Raw genomic sequence first — 9,078 nt, forward strand, 5'->3', positions numbered from 1 at the left:
ATATAGGACACTATGCTTACACGGTTATATCTGCACCTTCCTTTTCGGGCAGCATACGCACATCCTGCACTCATGGTATGCGTATGCACACATGCTGTAAAAAGATAGTACGGACAAAAATATACAACGCCCTATATCCCCATTCCTACGCCCCAATTATTACCTATGCATTATGAAATTTATTCCATTCCAAGCACGTCAAACAGGGAACATCCTCATGAGTTGCATATGAAAACCTAAAGTTGGCGGTAACGAGACAAATTTAGTCATAAAATGCTCCAAAAGTAGCGCAACTAAAATGAAATATTCCTAGGAATACAAGCCGTAAGGTACACTAGCAGGCTCTCGCGTGTTTGTGATTATCACACCAATAAGAAAGAAGTATTTCTATATTTCGAGCGCGACTATGAAAAACGGATCACGGAATATTTTCAAATCTGAAGTATAGGCCTAGGCTGGACCACGCCTATAAATGTGAAGAGAAAGTGTGATTATTATTTATGCCAACGTATGTCCCGTTGAGGTTACATATGTGGGTTTAGGCCAGTGGACAAGCGACGATGTTTATCGCGTGGTCCTGCGGGATAAATTACAAGATGTCCATAACTAAACAAAGCATCCTATATGTTGACGAATATAGTCTGGCAACCACATGTAGACTGTAATCGTAGCAGTAAGGCTACATTCCCGTTACTGGGGTTCAATGCCTAAATCGATCATCGCTTCATCGTATATGAAGGACGATCGTTAGTGGTCAGTGGATACTAAAAACTTAAAATTGTCCCGGCGACTGATCACTTACGCCAGCGCGGCCAAATGTGGTCCGCGAGACGGTTTTGTGTGGCCCGCGAGGTAATCCTCGAAAATAGTTGTAACATCAGGTAAAATTGCAAGGCCAACCAAATTTTGATGATGACAGTTCCGACGTATTGGCGTAATCTACTGAATATTATGAATACGCGTAATTCATAGAATTGAGTCTAACTGTATTCGCAATTAGGAGATAACGTATCGTCCAACATACAACTTCGCTTGTGCGTACGCTGCGAGATCTTCGGCGATGAAACATTTGCTCAAAATGATAGAGGCATGTTCACCGAAACCTTCGATATTGCTATGCCTAATCCCGTTCTTGCCAAATAAGCCAAGTGGTATACAGAGGCGACTCCCAATATATGCAAGTAGCTTATTTATTGATCGAATTCATTCATTGATGACCTAATTTGGTTCCCTCCTATCGGACGAATAAAAAAAGGTTAAGTATACGCATTATGTGTGAAGACAGCAAAGTTGAGAATCCTCTAGGTTGGAACTTGAAATATTTAGTTCACTAAAAATATATCAAATATAAATATGATCGTACTACTACATGACTGCTTAGATTCAGTTCAAGTGATCTCCATTTACGTAGTCATGGGCTTTATCAGGCGATCGGGTAGGTTTGCGAAATCAGCTCTTGCATCACGGGCCACAAGATGATATAAGAAATTATTTTAGTTTGTTGACAAGTAAAGTTTTGTGCATCCCAGCACAGGTGTAGATAACTGTATCGCACTGAACAGAGGGATAATATTACGCAAATACACACGATTTTGTTTACACAAAAGAGAACTTAGTTTTAATCAAGTGACAATTGTGCCAAACTTCGATTTCTCAGATACAGCCGAAATTGATCGTTGTTTGGAAACATAATCAACATCTCTTTTAACTTTTCCGCCTATACAATAATTAAATATTTTCCTTCCCCGGATGTGCGATGATTCCAACAACCCTCATTACTGATGCTTACCGTTATTGGTTTTACTTACCTTACTCTCAAATCGAAAATCAACTTTACAATAAAACGAGTGGAGGACACCAAAGTAGTATCCATCTCGATGCTTTAGTGCTGCGTTTCCATAAATGCCGCTATAAGTAGCTTCTAACAGGTATAAAACACCACATGCCCCCTACAAAAAGTGGTTTTGACTACAACAAACATACACTACGCAGGCGAATTACTTTTTAGCTTGGTCTAATTCATAGGTAGAGCGATACGCGTTAAGTTAAAGTCACATCTTTGTACAAATTCTATTTATAAGACCACCAGCGAAAAGAAAAGACATGCAAGAATATAGTCATAACTAGGTCGATTTTTTGCTTAAAAACGGAAGGTTTTGACTTAAAAAAAAATCAAAATTGTGACATTGAACCTAATTTTGACCAAACCTTGACCTAACGTATGCAAATTAGATGTTTTCCCACATAATGTCAGAATTGTACTACTTATCTTCATTTCTGGTTGGATCTGTCTGTCCTTACGAACTATAGTTTAGCATGAAAAAAACTTTTTTGACTTGAAAACTGACAAATTTTTACATGAGAAACTTTATTTCAACGAATTCTGAACCTATGAAGAATTCAAGTAGTTACATCACGCCTTATGGTACCCGACCTAACGACCTAACGATACAATTTTGACAAAATTTTGACTTATTTTGACATGTCAAAAATATCGCCTTACTGATAACGTTACACACAAACCATATAATACGCATATAGCGAGTCGCGCGTAGATCTGGCACATCGATTCGGGTCGAGTGCTGGTGAGAGATGATTTCTTTAGTAATGAAATCATATGCCACTATCCACGACGAATTACATTTATCAACGGTAATTATAGTTTCGAGGTTTAGTTCCCACCGTTGATCCATGGAACATCGATTTGTCCTATCTCAGTATTGGAAACATGTAGGACAAATCTGGGCATGTTAGTTGAAATGATCAAACGACAGTCTTGCCACAAAGCGCAATTAAATATGCGTGGTGCAAAAATTATCAAATTATCTTGAATGGGGTGTAGAATATGCATTATATTAGTTGTGGTCTCATGAGAGGTACATATTTGAACATTCCACGCCATCCATACTCTTGTGACTTCATAAGGAGTGATACTCAGATATTCGATTGTGCACAGCCCTTGTCCTAACGTGATCATAAAGGCCCCGGAAGCAGCTGGTTATCGGACCAATGGTTTTAGCTAGGGTTGCATTTAAACAAAGGCCTTTAAAAATGACCTTTTAAAAAATTTGTGTTTTAATTTTTCAAGTTGTAAAATCATGCCATAATTGTGTAAATACTTTCCAAGAAACATGTTGTATGAGCCTGCCGACAATCACCACCCGATATAGCCGACGTAAACGATATGGGATGGTCGGAAACTTCAAAATAGTCGGTTCAACAGCTATAGTACATGGATATTTCTTCAAAGGAACTATATTTACCCTATATTTCCAATTGTGAATTGAATTGAATATTCGTGACGTCATGGCTTAAAAACAAACAAACAGAAACAATAAAAACATTTTTTAAACAAGGGCCTTGTTTTAAACATGTTTGTTTTAAATTGATTTTTGTTTTAAATGCAACCCGAGTCTTAGCACGGCAGGTAATTACGGCCTCCTTCCAGTACACCATCCACAGAGGCTCGTAGCTTTCGCTAATATTGTATTCAATTTTAGATAACTCTATTTACATTCAGGGCTGTGGAGTCGGAGTCGGAGTCGGAGTCGGGCTAATTTTCGCTTGATGGAGTCGGAGTTGGAGTCGTGGAAAAAATACTGACTGGAGTCGGAGTTTGTGAAAATGACCCTGACTTCGACTCCGACTCCAACTTCTTTATCATTAAAGGTATCTTTAAATTACTAATAATAACTATAATAGGATTCTTATGTACCATCAATCAATGTTATTAGTAACGATACATATCAGGGGCGGTCAAACCGTGCCCCGCAGGCCAAATGTGGCCTGCGAGATGTTTTGGTGTGGTCTGCGAGGTAATTCTCGAAATTAGTTATAACATCAGGTAAAATTGCAAGGCCAACCAAAATTTGATTAGCCTGACCGCGAAATTTGATGATGACTAAAACATCAGTTTCGATGCATTGGCGTAACAAGGGGCCAGCCACTTTCATTGCAGAACTTCGTATGTGACCATAAAGTAGAATATTCCGTACCAGATTTATTTGACGTGAAATTTTTCTTAGCACTTCGCATGATTTATTGTCACATTTCTTGTATTTAGTATTGGAACCCCTTCTGGAAATTATAAATACGTATAATCTACAGAATTGAGTCCAACTATACTCGCAATTAGGAGATAACGTGTCGTCCAACATGCGACTTCGCTTGTGCGCTCGAAGCGAGATCGTCGGCTATGAAACATTTGTACATAATGACCGAGGCATGTTCACTGAAACCGTCGATATTGATATGTCTAAACCCCAAATAATCCTGTCTTTGCCAAATGAACCCATTGTTATACAGAGGCGACCTGCAATATATACAAGGAATATATTTATTGATTCATTACCTTGGAAAATATTTCGTGTTTCGCGCGACCAGGGCATGACTGCACACTGTATAGTTGCACATGGAGTTATGTCATAAGTCTTGTTTTCAGTGTTACCTATTTCGGTTCGTTCCTATCGGATGAATAAAAAAGGTCATCAACATTTAAGTTGCCCGCGCAATGGTTCGTGAATTTCATATTGCCCTTTAGTCGAAAAGGTTGGCCACCTCTGCCATAGAGAGAATTGGACATTATTTGCAAATTACGATTCAGTTGCATGGAGGAAGAAAGAAGCAATATACATCTTCGCGTTGCAGTCACAAATTGATGCAATTTTTGGAATTATACCATGATATTGTGACAGAGCAAATATATCGTCTGCTTGTACAATTGAAGTAAATATAACCAAACGCTCCTTCCCACTTGACAAAATAAAAATATTTGTAGTGTAGCTTAGCTGCATGGGTCGAACAAATGATTAAGAAAGGCTGCAACTCCTAGTCCTTGATTACTTGACTATGTGCATGTAAACTAGATCCATGCTATCTGACTACTTCCTAAATTTCGTTTATGACCGATGTTTGTTAGTAGTGAGAGTATGTGGTGTGCTTGTAATCAGTACAGTGTGTCATGAGAAAATAAGTAAGATGCATCTCTGTAATAGTTGCTGACTCATACATAAGAGCAACACTTCGATTGTTTTATCCACATTTTAATTATACAGGATGGGATATATGTCGTGTTTGAATGATACATACATATTAGGTTATTAGAGAGTTCATGTAATAAAAACTGATAAAATATGAAAAAAAGGAAGGATATTTAGAAGGGCAATCTTTCATGCATAGTGAATAATTCGAGCTGTTTCACAATGAAACAATTTTGCACGCCATCGTTAATCATATGTTTACATATGTTTAATAGTTATATGATAGTCATTTAACCGTCACTGTGGCATATAATTTTCAAAGTAAATTGGTAATACTATGGGAGTCGGAGTCGGAGTCGGGGTCGGTAGATTTAGGGTGGGTTTCAAATAGTCGACTTAGGCCTGTCGTCGGGCTTAAGCTACACCCCTCAGGCTGAAGTCGGTTTCAAAACTGTGACTTGAGGGGATTTCCCCTCCAGCGTGCGCTTTGTTAAGACAGATATCCAAGCCAGCTAGGGGGTAGGCTGAAGTCAACAGTGCTGATAACTGTTGTGCTGTTTGTTGAAGGATATACTGGCCGTTCTTCTGATGTATAGCTTGGCAAATCAGATTAGATCATTTTATATTGATGTCAGGCAGTTTGGAACAATGTTTATATCACAAACGTGACAAGTTGGTATCATATACCGTTATAGTGGGATTTACAGTGGAATGCTGCAGGGGTCTTCGTATACTGAACAGATTTCAATTCAAATGGATAGCCAGAGCCCTGAGGCACACAGGACACATCAGACATCAGCACTTCTTCCATAACCGCACCATATAGTATCAAGCAATGTTCCCCATGACCACCGTAACCCGCGTTCGCTGGCTCCAATCGATTCGGTTACGAATATGATATGACTATGGTTACGAGACACGGGAAGTGATATTTGGGGTAAGGCGTAAAGGTGCCTAGCGTTGGACTTGCGAATCCTGCCCATTTTGGCAAAGAAAGGTCAGCGATAAGAATCTGCTACGGGTAATGATGCTGATCAGTGGTCATGGGGAACATCAGTTAATATAGTGCATGTATCGAAGAAGCCCCAAGATGAGATTTTAGGTTGCGGCAGATCAACATATCCTTTATTGATAGCCTACATGCTACGTCAACTCATCATTATAGTTTTCTTGACTGGTTACGTCTTTTAACTTGGGCACGTTGACGTTTTGACAGTTTAGCTTTGCTGTGGTTATAGCCAAAAAGTGAACACATGACGCATCACCAGAAAATGGAAAATATGTATCATGCTCATTTTGTTGAGCCTAATCAATGTTGCACCACTTGCACGCAACTGTGATTGATTGCAGGGTTCCCCTCAATATGCATTTTCGCTCCACCCCTAGGAGCATTGTCATAAATATGTTTAACTGCTACTTTCTAGAATAGTGCCGACTACATGGAACTTTGATCAATATGTGTCTATTCAACCAGCATTGTATTGATATTCCGTTCACTGCACGCGCACCGAATTTCAGCATACTGGATAAAGATCCAGAAGTTTCGGAAAGAAAAATGACATGACTTTGCATGAAGTTGTTAGTGAATTGCTATAGATGTGAAGCAATGTTCCCTCTAATTTTCGACGAGTCTGTGCGTACACTCAAGAACTCACTACGCAGACCCTCGGAAAACAGTGCGTAACGACTAAAAAAGGGTCATGACTTCAGATTTTCTGTGTGCATAAACCGTGTCAGCACTGCGCATTTGCGCATGTATGCAGCTTAAAGGGGCCATTGATGTGAAGTGATATATGCCAATAATATTCAAAGTGCAGTACATGCTAACGCTTCAGTAATCCAAATGTTTTCAGATATATGTCAATTCAACATTGATTTTCACAGATTTGCTACCCAGTCATAGTATCGACATAGCAGCATAATCAGTCCATGTAAAAATTATTATATAGCTGTGCAATGTGCCACCAGAGTGAGCTGCAGGCTGTGAAACAAATGATAGCACCATTCTTTTGGAACACAGAGAAAATCAAACGAGCAGTGATGTGCCAAGCCATCAAATAGGTATTTATCTATCTATCCGTATATGTGAGTGTGAATGCGCATACCAATATCCAGTTCCTTTTATATTAAGGTTTTTCTGAAAGCACTTTGCTCGAGCTTTATCCAGTTCCTCGCACCATGATACCAACACTGGGCTGTAAGTATGTCATTTCCATTCATATTTATACCATGCTTGATAAGTTGTTTTGTGATAGATGCTGACCCATCTGATGTGCCAACTTATGGAGTAGCAGTTGGGAGCTGCATCTGCTAGTTGTTTGGGCAACATTTCCAACCAGATCAAGGTAAGTTTGCATTCATTACTAGGCCATCAAATGTCTGTTTATTATCTCATTATTATTGCTATTAACATTCGTATAGTTTGCTGATGCTATGTATTACAATAGACTATTGAGTTTTGTATGGATAGCAACAGTATAAAATTTAAAAAATTCGTTCGAAATTTATCAGTTATATCTCTACCAACAGCTCACCGAAGTCCAGGCCCGAAGTCAACTATGAAGCAGCGAAGATTTGAAAATCAGTGATAAAGCAGAAGAGAATGAAACAAGTTGAGCATGGTCTCAACGTTAATAATTATAGAAGATGCTAAACAACATTAATTTGACGCTAGCTGAATCTAGAGTCAAAACATGTCTTTTGTACATTTGATTCAATTTTGTTCAGCCGTTCATGTTCGCCTGCTCCAGCTTTCCAAGCCCCTTGCAATAACTTCGCTATCTTGTGTCCAAATTTATGAACTTGAACTTACTTAAAGCCATAATGCACATTTTACCTCATTTTAACGTGTCACAAGAAATAAAGCACGAGTATGTTTTGGAATGTAATCAAATGTATTGCAAAAATCTCTAGATCATGCGTTGTCGTGCAGATTTCTCTGTAGGAGTCGATACTGTGGGAGTGCGGTCAACGCTTCCAGTTGCAGTATGTCATCAAATTCAGCTCCATCTGCCTTGTCAGCATTGCTATGATTGTAAAGGCAGAAGCAGGCTATTGTCATATCGATATTCTGAGGTTCTTCCTTGAATATAGCCAATGCGCGAGATATTTTCTTCAACACAAAGCACTGCGCTCTGCCAGAGGGTAACGATATGCATGAAAACAATAGTGACTTTTTTCGGTCAAAGTTCTTGGGCATAATAGTGGCGTGAGTTATAAGTCTTCAGTGGATATTCAGCATCTCCAAGAGCATAATCTTCATCAATTAATATGCCAAAATGCTGGGCAGTTGTGTCTTCAAAAATCGGTATCACAGCCGCACTATTTCTTCGAATACTTTGCGATAACGTGCTGATCATTTGCCAGATACTTCCTCGGGGTTCCGTTCTGATCATCCGTCCGTAAATTTCAACAACTCAAGCAATTCCGTATTCCTTCACTGCATCGCTACCATACTATACGACATCAGCAAGCAACTCAAAACAATAACAACTGGCCTCGGTTCCGTGTTGAACTCGCTACAGCGACAAAGTAGACAGTAATTACTCGCAACTAACGGACTTGGCCGAGCGCGGCGCCAAATTGACATTTGAAACCTAATTAAGACCGCTGACGTCTGGCGTCTTGAGCAAGTCAATCACTGGCCTTAAGCCAGGTCTAAATTAAGACAACTTTTTGAAACCCACCCTTAAAGACTTAGGAGACGGAGTAAGAGCCGGAGTCGGAGTCGGTACAATTAAAGACTCAGGAGTCGGAGTCGGAGTCGGAGTCTGTCCATTGAAAATGTGTGGAGTCGGAGTCGGAGTTGGAGTCGGTAGTAAAATTTACCGACTCCACAGCCCTGTTTACATTACATACAATAATATACATACCAAATTTCTTTATGCGGCATACGGTGGAAACATGAAACTGCAATTTGTTTTACCCAAACGCATTTAAACGCAAATCTCAGGGTGTATCTTAATGGTTGGAATTTTGTGCGAAATATATTACAATCTAGTAAAAGTATCCAAAGTGTTATACATAAATAGGGTTTCTGCTGCGGTAAGTATGGAAACATCCCTTTGTTATACGTGTGTTCCATTTACATCGCAACTCT

General features: G+C 39.3%; 1 long non-coding RNA gene across 2 annotated transcripts; it reads left to right on the forward strand.

Annotated features, from left to right (window-relative positions):
• The first annotated feature begins 6,357 nt into the window (after positions 1–6,357).
• Positions 6,358–8,413, forward strand: LOC145452383 (uncharacterized). Of its 2 annotated transcripts, XR_013919335.1 has the most exons (4): positions 6,358–7,040; positions 7,111–7,176; positions 7,235–7,324; positions 7,509–8,413. It is a non-coding gene; the product is annotated as an uncharacterized LOC145452383 (long non-coding RNA). The 2 variants fall into 2 exon arrangements; XR_013919333.1 differs by having other exon boundaries at positions 6,358–7,176.
• The last annotated feature ends 665 nt before the right edge of the window (positions 8,414–9,078 follow it).

The sequence above is a fragment of the Botryllus schlosseri genome, chromosome 12, assembly GCF_051294905.1.
Source record: "Botryllus schlosseri isolate E-star chromosome 12, Bs_hap1, whole genome shotgun sequence".
Taxonomy (NCBI): domain Eukaryota; kingdom Metazoa; phylum Chordata; class Ascidiacea; order Stolidobranchia; family Styelidae; genus Botryllus; species Botryllus schlosseri.